The sequence below is a fragment of the Aphelocoma coerulescens genome, chromosome 8 (assembly GCF_041296385.1).
Source record: "Aphelocoma coerulescens isolate FSJ_1873_10779 chromosome 8, UR_Acoe_1.0, whole genome shotgun sequence".
Classification (NCBI taxonomy): Eukaryota; Metazoa; Chordata; class Aves; order Passeriformes; family Corvidae; genus Aphelocoma; species Aphelocoma coerulescens.
In genome coordinates, this window is record NC_091022.1 from 32,402,253 (window position 1) to 32,417,181 (window position 14,929).

At 53.9% G+C, this 14,929-nt stretch overlaps 1 protein-coding gene; it reads right to left on the reverse strand.

Moving 5' to 3' along the window:
* LRRC7 (leucine rich repeat containing 7) overlaps positions 1-14,929 on the reverse strand; it is a 165,337-nt gene that overhangs the window by 116,779 nt on the left and 33,629 nt on the right.

Below are 14,929 nucleotides of genomic sequence, written 5' to 3' on the forward strand. Positions count from 1 at the left end.
TAAAGACGGGAATGCCCCGAAGAACCTCTCCCTTTTCCATGAATCCGTTCTCAGGCACCCACAGATGTTGCCAGGGGAGAGTTTTTCAATCTGCCACGTTCCTGAAGCACCAAACCAAAGGAAGGAATTCCCTGGAGATGAGAGGATCCTATGGAGAATCCCGACGCTCCAGGCGCTCCCAGTGCCACGAGGAGTCTTTGCGCTGGAATCAGACCCAGCTCTAATCTCACCACCCTTCCCCTTCCTCTTTTCACTCCGCTCCTGAGGAGAAAACAGGGGAGTATTTTCCAATGGATAACCCAGCATTCCCACGCTGGAATTGTGATCTCTTTTCCCCAGAGGATTGATGATAAGAGCTCCATTACTCCCCCAGCACACCTCTGCCTGCTGGAGGAACGTTCATTAATTAATGCCGGGGGTTCAATGAGCGGCGCGCTTCGGAACAGCTCCGCGGTGATTCCATCCATTTCCCTGACAAAAGGGGAAGGGAGAACACGTGGGAGAGTCAGAGCTGAGCAGAAGTGGGCAATCTGCAGGGGCAGGATTGGGAAATCCCTCCTGGAATACCGGCGAGATCGCTGCCCCGGCTGCTGGAGATAAACGGCCCCTCCGTGGGATATCCCATCATCTTCCACTGAAAAGAAAGGTGGAAGAAAAACTCAGGCCCTGGCGTTGCCCCAGGCCCCTGAAGTGCCTGGAAAGCCCAGCAGGCCTGGAGCAGGGCAGGGACAGTGCATGTGGACATGGATTCCAAGGACACGGAACACGGCGGCTGCAGAGGGAGCCCCCAAAAGCCTCCAGAGCAGCTCTTCCCTCAGCACTGGGATTTGTGGATCTCCTCGGGAAGAACTCCGTGTGTGGATGCTGAGCACAGGCAGGATGCATCCAACGGGAGAGCCGGGATGCCCCGAAGGGTTAATGGGGGCTCCAGGGTTAAAAAGGGAAACAACACAGAAGGAATTCCGCTGGAAGCACTGAACTGTGCCTTTGGAAAGGCAGCCGAGATCCTCCCCGTGCCACCACTCCCTGCACCCCCAGGCTGGGAACAGCCGCTTCCAGAGGGGACTGGGACAGGCATTTAAAACTGGCAGCAGCTCGGAATTTTGGGATTGGGAAGATGGAACCACCTGCAATCCCTGGTTGCCACTCTGGTTGGAGCAATAATTGCTCCCTGCCCATCACCACGAGCAGTCCCAGCTCCTTCCCTCCCCTTGTGCAATGAGGCTGCTCCCTCAATAAGCAATCTTTTCTTACTCCAAGGGAGTTTTCCCTTTTTTAAAAAAGAAATCATTTATTAAAATGTATCAAGAATAATTATAATTTCTTCAGAGTGGTTTCAAGCCTCCCATCTCTAATTATTTCCGTCTCCCACCTCTAATTACTGCTGGCCTGCTTTAACTAACTCCTCGTTCCTCGGGGTGTCCTGTGCCCTGCTTTGAGGATGCTGAGCTGTCCCAGCAGACCCAGACCCTTTATTTATTGCCTATCCCAAATCAGTAAGGCTTTCCGACACGTGCAAGGCTGCCTTCAGATTGTGGAGGCTCTCATCAGCTTTTCTTTCTTTAATTAAAGGATGCAGGAGCCCAGGAGGGGCTGGACACCCCCTGAAGCCCCTCTCCCCACCAGACCCCATTTCTATTTTACCTGTGGGGTTCTCAAGAAGCCCTAGACGCTGCAAATGCCTCTGAAATGATGCAAAAACCATTAAATGTTTACTAAAACCTCCCAGCTCTTTTTGTCTCATCCTCTTCCTGAGCGACTTAAGCATCTCTGACAAGAATTCCTTCAAGTCTCTCCTCAATCAGGGGCTTAATCCAAGAGCAAGAGATGAAAAAGAGATTTGGGTCAAGGCCTGCAGGAATTACACTCATTCCATCAGAGCCCCGGGAGCGGGGCACAGTGCAGCTCCTTCAGCCCTCACCCGAGCAGCAGAGGCTCTCTGGGGGTTAAAGGATCACATTTGTGAGTTCCATACAATAATTCCATCAAATAAACCTGAGCCTCAAAGCCCCACTCAGCTTAATTGAACCAATCCAAACAAGAACCCAGCTCGAGTCATCTTTTCCATTTCACAGGCGAGCCTGGAGTAGGGCAAGAAGCCCCATTTCCCACAGAAACTATTGGCCGGGAAATATTCCCTGCCTTTCACGCTGGCTCCTTCCCAGGGATTCGATTTCATCGGCCCTGATGTCAGATGGAGCCTTTGCTGTCCTGCAGCGGGAGCTGCCTGGCATCCCTCGGCTGGGAGGAGCAGCAGGAAGCTCCTTTCCATCCTTGGACACCAGTCCGGAGCCTGGGGGCAGTGGGATGGGTCAGGGCACCCCACACAGCTCTGCTTGTCCTGAGGATGCCTGGAAATGAAATCCAGTTTGGATTCTGGACTACAGCAGCCCCACCTGCAGAGGCTTTCCCCGGCTTCCAGGAGAATCACAGGGTTTAGGCAGAGGATCCTGGAATGGTTTGGGCTTAAAGCTCATCCCATGGGCAGGGACACCTTCCCCTATCCCAGGGTGCTCCAAGCCCCGTCCTTGGCCACTTCCAGGGATCCAGGAGCAGCCACAGCTTCCCTGAACAACCTGAGCCCAGCCATCCACTTCCCACAGATGGAAGCACCCGGCGGTGCCCACTCCAGTTATCCACACTGCCTGCAGCCAAAGCATCCCAGAAAACATCTGGGCACCGCTGGGAGCTCAGGACTCAGTCTGTGTGTCTGGAAGCCCGGGGTGGTGGGGCCTTGGAGAGCCCTCAGCAGCCACTGCCACCTGAGGGCTCCCGCGGGGGTTTCCAGCAGGGCTTTTCCTGGCACAGACCCCGATCCATGTCTTGGGATGAAAGCACGGAACGGATGCAGCAGGGGGGAACCGCCGTGTCCCAGCACAGTGCTGGTTTCTCTGTGTCCCAGCACTACCCCAGGCCAGGGGAAGGTCCTGAGAGCCGCCCAGCCAAAAGGAAAGCCCCACCTTGGAGCTCTGTGGGCAGTCTGAGCCACTGGAATTCCATCGATCCTTTCCTCCAGGCTGGGTGCCACCTCTGGAGCCCCCCCAGCACCCAGGGCTGTGTCCCTGGCACGGGGAGGTGAAACCCTGACCCACCCTGGGGCTCCTCCTTGCCGCTGGGCTTTTGGCTGTTTCTTTCTGTGCTTTTATCAGAGCTCTGTGAGGGCTCTCGTGTTATTTACTGTCACCAGGAGAAGCAGGAAAAGCCAAGCAAGCAATTTTCACCTCCTAATAAGTTTTCCCTGTCATGGACATGAGCCTTGAGTAGTTTTTGACAACCAGGGGCCAAATTATTGGCTGACACAGGGTCAGAAACCTCCCCAGGCTTCAGGGGAGCTGCAGCAATTCACATGGGCTGAAAAAGTGTCAGGAAATCTTTGCAGCCAATTTGGGAAAAGCAGAGGTTTGAGCAAGTGAGAAACAGCAGATGCTGCAAACCCAAATTGTCACTGGACTTCAGCAGCTTTGGTCACCTGCTCTGCTGGCAGAAACCAGCTGGGGTTGAGGGAAACAGCTCAGAGATCCGAGTCCAGCCACCCTCAGCGCTGCCAAGGCCACCCCTGACCATGTCCCCAGTGCCACATCCACATGGCTTTTAAACCCCTCCAGGGATGGGGACTCACCCCTGCCCTGGGCAGCTGTGCCAGGCCTGGACAGCCTTTCCAGAAGGAATTTCCCCAATAACCACCCTGAGCCTCCCCTGGCCCAGCCTGAGGCCGTTCCCTCTCCTCCTGTCCCTGTTCCCTGCGAGCAGAGCCCGACCCCCCCGGCTGCCCCCTCCTGTCAGGGACTTGTGCAGAGCCACAAGGTCCCCCCTGAGCCTCCTCTGCTCCAGGCTGAGCCCCTTTCCCAGCTCCCTCAGCCTCTCCTGGGGCTCCAGCCCCTTCCCAGCTCCCTCAGCCTCTCCTGGGGCTCCAGCCCCTTCCCAGCTCCCTCAGCCTCTCCTGGGGCTCCAGCCCCTTCCCAGCTCCCTCAGCTTCCTCAGCACAAACCATTCCCTCTTCCCATTCTCATAAATAAACCAAACCAGACAAAGCCACACTTTGCTCATCAGATCTGACTCTGAAACCTCTGAACAACCCCCGAGCAGAGGGTTTGGGGACATGGGACAGAGGCTCTGATCGACACACAAAATCTCCAAGTATTTTGTGTTGGTAGCAGGGGCAGGAAGAAGAGGATGAAGCAGCAGAAGCTGCTGGCACTTCCAGAAGTGCCAGGGTCACCGGGAGCTCCGAGGGCTCCTTGTCTCTCCCAAGGACGGGAACACCCAGCTCCCCTTGCTGATGTCACCATTCCCAAGCCTGTAACTTTGGGATTTTACAGCACCAGCAAAGAAAACGATGCCCAAGTGACAGCTGTGCACCAAACTCATGGAATTGGAGCATCACAGAATCGTAAAGGTTGGGAAAGATCTTTAAGATCACCAATTTCAACCATCACCACCATCCAACCCCATCACCCAACCTCGGGGCTGCGAGGACGCGGCGCTGGCACCGGGACTGGGGTGGCTCACACCCTGCCAAGGGCTGCCACTGCCACCCCCGACCCCACAGGCAGCACAGCCTGGCACAGGCTGGGGCGGGAGGATGGAAAAGCAGGAATGAGGCAGCTCCGGTGTGCGAGGCAGCTCCAGTGTGTGAGGCAGCTCCGGTGTGTGAGGCAGCTCCGGTGTGTGAGGCAGCTCCGGTGTGTGAGGCAGCTCCGGTGTGTGAGGCAGCCGGCATTTTCTGGGCTGCCACTGGAGTTTCCATGGCTGGCAGCAGGATAAAAACCTGCACGGAGGAGCCACCGAGTGCACGCTGCGGTTCGTGGCACAAACGTGGCCCCGCAGAGCCCGCGCTGGCGCTCAGAACGCGCCGGGAAACAGCTCCAGACACCAGAGTTCCGAGGTTCTGCTGCCAGCTCTTATTAGAAAGAACTCAAAGCACTTTAAAATTTGCTGGGAGCTCCTTAGAGCTGTGACTTACCAGCAGCTGTGTGTCGGGGAGGTGGGAGGCGGCTCCTGTCCCAGATGGATGGATGGATGGATGGATGGATGGGTGGGTGGATGGATGGATGGATGGATGGAGACCCTCAGCATCCAGTCTGGAGAAGCTCCGTGTCCATCAGCCGCAGGCTCAGCCCTTCCATTGGATGCCTTAAATTCATTACCCGAGTGGAGCCTTCTCCTCACAACCCATCGGCTCCAATTCCAGCTTTCCAAGGAAAGACAAACTTCCTTCACTCCATTTTTCCCAGGAATGATCAAAAGCTCCGTTATTGCCCAGCCAAGGAGAAGGGGGACGAGTCAGGCTCGGCAACGTTGACGTTCTGCTTCAGGAGAAAGAACTGCCAGTTTAACCCCACGGAAATATCGTTAGAAACCCCCACATATTTATTGTGTCTGCTGGGGAAATGTGGTCCCTGGGGGAAGGTGGCTCCAGGCTGGGCAGGGCATGGGGGCAGAGCTTTGTACCAGACACAACAACCTCAAAACCATCAAACAACAGCAGCCACGAGTCGGGAGTTCAGCCGGCCCTGGGGAGGGAAATTAAGCCTGGCCTGCAGTCCTGTTTTGGCCTCAGTCTAATTCCTTAATCTGCTTTGCTGAGGGCCAGCTCGTAATTTTTAATTATGTCTCCATTTTTGTGCCCTGATTCCCTCCTGGCTGTGAGTGTCTGGGTGGGGCTCCAGGGGTCAGCTCTGCTCCTGGAATCGCTGGGATGCTGGGAAAAAGCTCCTCCTTTGGATCTTGCCCTCAGCCTCCAGCCTTTTCCCTGGATGTGGGAAGAGTTGGAGCTCCTCACACAACCATCAGGTTTCTCCAAGGTGCCCACAGCACCTCGACCCCCTCAGCTCGACGTCCTCAACATTCCTGATCCCTCCAGTCTTCGGAATCTGCAAAAAGAAAAAACAGCCTCAGCATCAAACTGGCCCCAGTTTGTTCCCATCCCTGGTGTCTCCAAGGGTAAAGCCACAAATCCAAATAAATAAAGGAAGAAACTCTACAGGAAGAAGGAATGCGGGACACCTGGTTTCCCTGGAGCCACCTGCAGGTGCCCAGCCTCCCTCAGCACCAAACTTCGTCACCAATTAGTGCTCATTAACTCTCCTGGCTCTTTCCTGCCGCACACAATTCCTTGTTTGGGTTTGATTCACCAACGTGGGGACTGTTTTAGCATCCAGAATTTATGGCATCTTTCCATCCCTCCGAGAGCAAATGAAGAATTTGATGACAAATTCACCAATTAAGTGGGAGCAACTCAATTGACTCCAGTGGAGTTCCACTGCCTCATTCCTGCTAATTCCATTAGGCAGCCTTTGGATGACATTTATACAGACAGACTTTGGCCTCTCTCCCTTAATCGGGATATGGAAGCATCCCAAGAAGCCTCTGGAGGTGGGAAACACTCCTGGCTTTCTCTCCTGAGTGAGTTTAGCACCTTCTGAAGGCCACTGGCAGGTTTACTCCTTATTTTTAACACAGTTTTGAACAGTAGAAAACACAAACTTTGAGCTAACAATATTTGCCTTAAAAAAAAAAAAAAAGAAAGAAAGAAAGAAAAAGAAGGGAATATTATCCCCTAAACCTCTTGCATTTTAAAGGAGATCTTTGAAGCTCCAATGGAAATTCTAAGTTATTTTCCCTTCCAAAAGAATTATTCTGCTTTGCCAGGGCAGTTCTGCTTGGGCACTCAGGCCTGCTGCCCCTTCCACTGCAGCTGCTTTGTCCTGGCAGACTGCAAAGCTGAATAAATTGGTTTTTTTTAACTAATTTGCAATAAGACTTCATAACTTCATTAAGCAGAAACCAAATCCTGTGGGTTTCACTTGAAACCAATTGGAACAGACAAGGCTGCAGCAAAACACTTTATAGATCTTTCCTGAAAAGGACTGCATTCCTTAAAATTAAATTGGGATCTCTCCAAGTTCAGGGATGACCTGAACTGAACAGCTCATCCTGCTGCCCTGTGCTCTCCCATGGGAAAAACCAGCAGAATCCCAAAAACCTGAAATTCCTGTTGGAAGCTGAGCATCCCATGGACAAGACACAACCTGGATCCAGGTCCGGCCTGAAGCCACGGGATGGACAGGGAATGTTGAGGGTGAGTTTGGGCTGTTTGCACCTCTGAGATCAGGAACAAAGGAGCAAATCCACGAAAAGCCAGGAATGTGAGCCAGCTGCTCTGGGGATGAAGGCACTCAGAGAAATACTAAAGGAATTATTGCTCCAGGGAAAAAATCCTGCTCCTTTCCCCCGACCCTCAGTGCCCCCCATTTCCTGAGCAGTGGCAGCTCCTGGTGGGCTCCAGCTCCATCCTGCCCTTCCCAGGCTCCTGCTCCCAGCATTCCATCACCTCCACCCGCTTGGGCAGCGAAGCCTCTCGAGGTTTTCCCTCCCAGTCCAATAAAAATCTCCCTGGAACGGGTGGCTGAGCAGAGCTGGGGATGCTCCACCCCGGGAGCTGGAGTGTGACCGGGGCGTTCCCTTCCCAGCCGGCCCTGCCTGCGGGAATTCCTCGCTCCAAGGATGGATTTTCTCCTTAAAGTGGGATGAGTGGAGCAAGCTGAGCAACAAATGCCCCTCAAAACTCTCCATCCACACGTGCTGGGCAGAGCAAAGCTGCTCATTAACCAATTCAAGCCAGCAGAAATAAAATTAATCATGGAAAAAATCAGATTGCAGAAGGAAAATTCCGCTTTTCCGGCTGTATCTGGACCACACAATTAAGGATTTCCAGGGTGGATTAATCAATTTTATTGTTTTTCTTTCCAGCTTGGGATGGTGGAGAGCGGGATCTGAGGTTGGCACGAACAGCCCCGGCTCTGCAGGCAGAGACAGAAATTCAGGATCCAGGAGAGCCCCCAAACTCAGAAATATTCCTGTGAAACCCCCACTGGGCAGCCTCAGCCACTGTGACCCAGGGCTGCAATTCCCACCACGGGAATCAGAGCGGGGAAGGCCCCTTGGCCTGGCTGCAGAGCCCGGGAGCTGCTCCGGGAGCGCTCCCACCTCCTCCAGGCTGAGCTCCGGCTCAGATCCACGGCAGGCCCAGCACCTGGGCACTGACCTGCTGTCCCTGGAGTGAGAGCTCCCAGGGAAGCAATTCCAGCGTTATTAATAACTTCTGGAGCATGTGGAAGTGGGAGCCGTGGAGACGTGCTGTTTCCACAGAAACTGGAGCCACTGGAGGTGGGATTCTCCCGGTGCAGGCACGACCTCAGAGCTGCTGCTGTCCCCAGGGCAGCCTCCCCTCACCTCTGATATCCATCAGCACCAATAAAACCTCATCAGCCCAGCCAGGGAGGTGACAGGGGCAGAATTTAACCTACACTGGGAAAAAAGTCTGGAATGTTCTTCCCGTGTGGCTCAGTGCAGGGATTGCAGCTCCCAGCAGCTCTCAGCTCTCTCTCTCAGGGCTAACAAAGGCTGCGACCTGTGGGCTGCAGCTGTGCCAGCAGCTCCATCCTTGCACGTTTAGCACTCCAGCTCTTCTGTCTTCCATGATTATTTCCACACATCCCACTCCCAGGAAGCCGAGCAGCAGCAGCTCCCGGGCTGGGGCTGGGTAGACCAAGATCTGCAGCTCCAAGGACATTCCCAGCTGCTTTCCCTCCTGCCACCCTCCCCTCGAGCCACACGGGAGGTGCAGCATCCCGGGATGCTGGAGAATTTGGGGAATCCCATGGATCAGCAGGAAGGAGCTTTTCTTCCTGGAAAAACAGGCTGCTGTGGTCACCAGGGAGAGGGGATGGATCCTACAGGAGCCTGGCACTGCCGGGCTGGGAATGAGACAGGGGAGGGATGGAGTGAAACCATTCCAGAGTGAGCCCTTGGGCATCAATCCATTCAGGAAAGGCACTTCTGGAGCCACCTGGAATATCGAAATTCAGTCAATTGTTGGCAATAGTGCTGATCACTTCCACCAGGAATTCAATTCAGCACCAAGCAGAAACAATCCCATTTTCCATGCTCTGCTCTGGCCACGCTTGGCCCCGTGTTTTGGTTTGGAATGGTTTTCATTCCTGTTATTCCAAACTGTGCAAGGAAAGAGGGACAGGGCTGAGAGGGAGGCTCTCCCCAAAATCTGCCAAGGGTGGGAACATGGCACGGGGAGAGGCAGGAGCGGGACCAGGCTCTGCCCCAACAGCACCACTCTGCACGTGTTTCCTGAGGGAAGATCATCCACTACCGATTTCCACCCTCAGGTCTCCCACATCCCTGGAATATTCAGTTTCACTAAGAAATCTGGAAGCTGCAAGCCTCTGGTTTAGCTCCAGCACGAAGAGTTGATCCCATTTTAATTCCATGCCAGGAGACCACAAAAGGATAATTTTAAACAAACCTTGGCACAAGGGTCAATGACATTCCTCAAGGGCTTGCTGGAATCCTGCAGGACTTGGGAAGCAGTAGCTCCCAGGGGTAGAGGCTGATGAATTCCCAATCATTCCTGGAACAGTGAGAAGGTGTCAGCCCTCCTGCTGGATGAACCAGGACTGGGACCAGTCTGGAATCTCCCATTTTCCTGCTTTGCTTCACATAAATCAAACCCCTCACGCAGAGAGGTGAGAGGAGGCAAAGCAGCTCAGGAGGGACCACTGGAATGACGGAAGATGGGAAACTACAGCCAATAAATCCCAATTTCAAATTCAATTCCAATTTTAAACCAGACTCCAGCCATCACTTTAGCTGGGAAGGGAGAGGACAAACAGACCTGGCCCAGTGGATCCTCGCTATTCCCACATGGAGTAAATCTGCCTGGCCTGACTCCCTCATCTGCCCCAGACTCCACAGCCAGGCCCTCCCCAGTGCCGTGGAACCAGCAATTCCTTCAGCACAGCTGTGACTGCTGGAGCAAATGCCAGGCAGGATTTATTCAAGGAGAAGGGCTCCTGCGCTGCGGTGGAACGCGGAGCCCTGAGGGACAGAGCTTGTTTGGCAGAACATATGTTCCTCTGCATTTCTTATATCCAGGAATTAACAGAGTCAGGTTCATTTAGGAGGAATAATCAGGAATCCTGGCGCTTTGTCCCGAGGATCTGGCTGTGGAACAGCTTTTCCCATTAAAATGGGATCGCTGCGGGCGGGAATCTGCTCCAGCAACACTGCCCCGACTCTGGGTACTGCTGGAGAAAATACCTGGGGGGAGAAAACGTGGATAAATCCATGCTGGTGCCTGGAGGACTCCAAGGAGGCAGCTCTGCATCCCAAGCTCCTGATGGAAAAGAGCTGATCTATGGAAGATCTCCCTGCCCATGGAATGAGATGGGCTTTAGGGTCCTTCCCAACCCATACCAGTCTGGGATTCTGGGATTCTCCAAAACCCGACTTTGCTGCTGCCACTGCTCCTGTTGAGCAGCCCCTCACCCAGCAGCTTTTCCATCTTTTGTGTCCAATCCAGCTGGAAATCCTTGTCAGCTCTCCTGAGCCAGATGTAAAGGATGTTTGTCACCGTGCAGATTTCTCCCTCGGGATGTTGGCCAGAACTGCCAGATTTCTGTGAGTAGATATTGCTGGGATATTGGGATAAATTTCTTCCCTGAGTGATTCAGCCTTGGAAGGGGCTGCTCAGGGAGGTGGTGGAGTCACCATCCGTGGAGGTGCCCAAAAACCAACTGGATGTGGCACTTTGGGATACGGTTCAGTGGGTATGGGGGGGTTTGCTTGAAGGCTGCACTTGATCATCCTGGAGAAATTTTCCAACCTTAATGATTCTGTGACATTCCACCACTTTTGGGAAGGGCTTAAATCCTACTTTACTGTAAATTCCTCAAGTGGCCGAATGGAGGAGGAATCCTGTGGGCAGGGCAGGGATGGAGGGAAGAGTTTTGCATTCCAGACTGACTCCAAGCAGGATCAGGTCCCAGCCCTCTCCCTCTCAGGGTCAGACAGGGATGCATGTGGGCTCCTGGCTGATCCAGGCCTCTCTCCCAACCTGTTCTCCCTCATATTTTCAGTGCCACTGACCACACCAACACAATGCTTAGGCCTGGACTGAGCTGGGCTGGATTTTGCTGGGCTGGACCCATTGTCTGGGTTGGCTGGAGCACCCCCAGTCCTGGATTGCTGTCCCAGCAAACCACTGGAGATGGGAAGGGAAAAGCCAGTGCAGAAGCATCCCTTGGCTCTGGGGAGCAGTCCCAGGAGGATTTGCCAGCCCAGGCCTCTGCGGGGATGGGCGAATTCCAACGGAATGTTCCTTGCAGCAGGATGGATGTTACAGCACAAAATTGGCCCCGGTTATGCTAATTAAATTGAGGAGTTCATTAGGTAAATGGTAATTGCACTGACATGCTCTGCAGGAATGATGAACCACAAAACCTGATTTCAGGGAAATCACGGATCCCCTGTTCCTGATAACCTTCAGGCAGCTGTGTCAGGATTAATGTGGGGAGCAGCATTTCCGAAAGCTGAGCTTTCCAGAGCTCCTTAACACCTCCCAGCTTCTTTCCCAATTGGGATGTTTTACTTCCACAGAGTCATGGAATCATTTGGGTTGGAAAGGATCTTCAACACCACCAACTCCAACCTTGGATGACCACCTGGAGGGCCTGGCAGTGCTGTGGGAATGGTTGGGTGGACTTCGAGGGCTTTTCCAAACTAATGATTCCATGACTTTGTGTTTTTCTCAGGAGCTGAGCACATTTTTATCCCCACAGCTGTGGTGAAGATGTTTATTTGTGCTGCCGTGGCACTCCAAGCTCCCGCTCTGGACTGGGATCCAATTATGTCGAGTGTTCCCGGATTTAACGAGGGAGCGTGGAGCAGGGGGAGCAGCGGCTGCAGAGCGAGCTCCTCACAGGAGAACAGCTTCTTGTGGGACTCCTGCTGGATTGACTTGGGAATGGGAAGGATTGCAATTCCTCCTGCCACTCAGCCAGGAGCCTCCCTCCCAAATCCCCTAGGAAAGCCTGGGAAGCTCCCGAGTGCTGGCTCTCCTTGGCAAAGGGGATGGATCCAGCAGCATTTCTCCTCTCCTTCCTGCAGTCCCAGAGGAGCTGGGCATGGAGGGCCGGCAGCTGGAGAGGTCTGTGAATGTTTCATGAGAGCTGACTCCGGAGGAGGTGTTCCAGGAAAGAACATTTTCAAATCATTGAGGAAAATCTCCAAAATAATTGAGGAAAACCTGAAACACGCAACTTGTTTTTAAACTTGGTTTGTTCGCTTTTGTTAATAGAAAAGCCGAGCTCTGTGAGCCCCTCCTGGCACTGCAAACACCAGCAGCTCCTACAGACCAGGCCTAAGAAATTCACTGGCCAAGCCTAAGAAATCCATTGGCCAGGCTTAAGAAATCCATTGGCCAGGCCTAAGAAATCCATTTCCAGGCACAGCATTGCCAGCGACTCCCAGGAAGCTGAGCTGGGACAAAGCCCCAGGTGTCCCCCAGCGCCTGTGGCTGCTCCCGAGGGTCAGTGACAGTGCCACAGGGCCCAGGGACATTCCAGCAGCAGCAGGAGCCAATTCCAGCTGCTCAGAGATGGGGATGCTCCATGGGCGGGGTTTGGAGCCTGGCTCCCTGCCCTCCCCATGGCAGAGCCCCGGCACACCCAGCCGGTGTCATCCCTGGTCTTTTTACACAGAATCCAGGAATGGTTTGGGTAGGAAAGGACCTTAAAGCTCATCCAGCTCATCCTGCCATGGCAGGGACACCTCCCACTGTCCCAGGCTGCTCCCAGCCCCAGTGTCCAGCCTGGCCTTGGACACTGCCAGGGATCCAGGGGCAGCTCCAGCTGCTCTGGGCATCCTGTGCCAGGGCCTGCCCACCCTCCCAGGGAACAATTCCTTCCCAATCTCCCATCCAGCCCTGCCCTCTGGCACTGGGAAGCCATTCCCTGTGTCCTGTCCCTCCATGCCTTGTCCCCAGTCCCTCTCCAGCTCTCCTGGAGCCCCTTCAGGCCCTGCCAGGGGCTCTGAGCTCTCCCTGGAGCCTTCTCCTCTCCAGGTGAGCACCCCCAGCTCTCCCAGCCTGGCTCCAGAGCAGAGGGGCTCCAGCCCTGCAGCAGCTCCAGGGCCTCCTCTGGATTCTTTCCAGCAGCTCCACATCCCTGTGCTCCAGGGCTGAGGCAGCTCTGCAGGTGGGGTCTCACCTGAGACATTTCTCAGAGAACCCCTCTGATTGTTGCTACACGGGAATGGAAACGGCATCATCCAAACCCCTTTGGAATTAGCACAGGGACACGGGAATGCTGGGATGTGTGGTACAGCTGGATGCATCCCAGCGTGGAGCCAGGCAGCTGGAGGAGCACTGGCAGCAGCGGCCAGGAGCAAAAGACATTCAAAGGCACAAAACCAATTATTGAAATGTAAAGACTTGAAAGAAAAACTGAAATTCTGAAAAAACAAAAGGAACAAAAAACTGAGCCAGGACAAGTTACAATAAAACAGCTCAGGGGGAAAATGCCTTTGGAACAAGCCGGGCACATTAAGCCCTTGGAAAACATCAGGAATATTCACCTTGCTCACAGCAATTATTTGCAAGTTTAGAGCTGAGGTTTCTCACTGTGAGTTCATCTCTCCTTCAGTGCTTAATGAGGTAATTCTAAGCTCTAAAAGCTGCCAGAAAATTGGTATTGGGGACTTTTCTGCACTTTGGTTCACAAATACTCACAAAGGCATAAAACTGTGTTTGGAGCTGCTGCTATCCATTGTTTCCCATGGCTGGGCATGCAGGGTTAATAATTAATTCCCAACTGGAGAGCTCGGTGGTGAAGTGCAGGGCTGGTGTGAGCACGGGGTGACACCTTTGCAAATTCCATCAGAAGTGAAGTGCTGGGAATAAACCCATCCCGGTATTTGAACATCTCTGGTGTGAGATGCCTTTTGCTGCCACCACACTTCTGCAAAATGATCTCAGCTCATCAGCAGAATGGCTGTGTCGAGGAGGACTTGAATTCCCTGGAAAGAAATGGCTGCTTTTCCAAGCTCTCTGGAATGTGTGGGGTGGAGATGCTGCCGGTCGTGGCAAAGCCCTCACAAGGAGATGACAAGGAAATGCAAATCCTCGCACAGGGGAGGGCTGGATGCAGATAAAAGAATAAATAAGAGGAATTTTCTGATCCAGGCTGGGGTCATCTGGGGTCATGGGGACAGGAGCAGCTCCCTGGGTCCCAAATCCAGGGATGAGCTCCAGAATCCAAGGAGGTGGGGGACAGGGCTGGTTTGGTTGGTGGGACACCTCACCAGGGACTCAACTCCCACCTGGGGCAAGGTGTGGATCCATCTCCACATCTGGGACATGTCTCAGGAGGAATTTCCCCATGGAAAGGGTGGTCAGGCCTTGGAAAGGGAGGAGGTTTGGAGTGCCCATCCCTGGAGGTGTCCAGGGAAGGGCTGGAGGTGGCACTCAGGGCTCTGGGCTGGGGACAGGGTGGGCATCGGGCACAGCTTGGGCTCGGTGATCCTGGAGGGCTTTTCCAACCTCAGAGATCCCGGGATTCCAGGACTGGGGTGTTGCACAGATGCCCCCATCCATGGCCCTGCTTTCCCTGCCATCAGCTATGGATTTTGCTGTGAATCCATGACTTTTCCTTGATAAAACAGCTGGAGCTTGCAGCCAGCCCCTGACCCATGGGGAAAGGAGCCTCAGCCAGGGACAGGGACCCCTCCACCTGCCCCTCTGCTCCCAAGAAGTGTGCAGAGAGAAGGGAACACCAGGAAAACTCCCCTGGGCACAGCACATTTCCATCCCTGCATTAAAATCATCCAGACCGGTACAGGGGATTTCTGCAGCAGGCACAGAAAACTTTGGATTTAGCCTCAATTCATCCCCTCACTGCAGCTGAATCCCAGTATTTTATTCCAGCAGAAAGGGCAGTGGACAAAAATCCCTCCTGGGCAGTTCAGACCCAAACCCAACGGGCTGGAGGTGCTTTTCCCCTTCCCACACTCGTGCACAGTTGGCTCTCCCCGTGAAGCCCAGGAAGCGATGGCTGAGGCTGCTCTGGGGACTCAG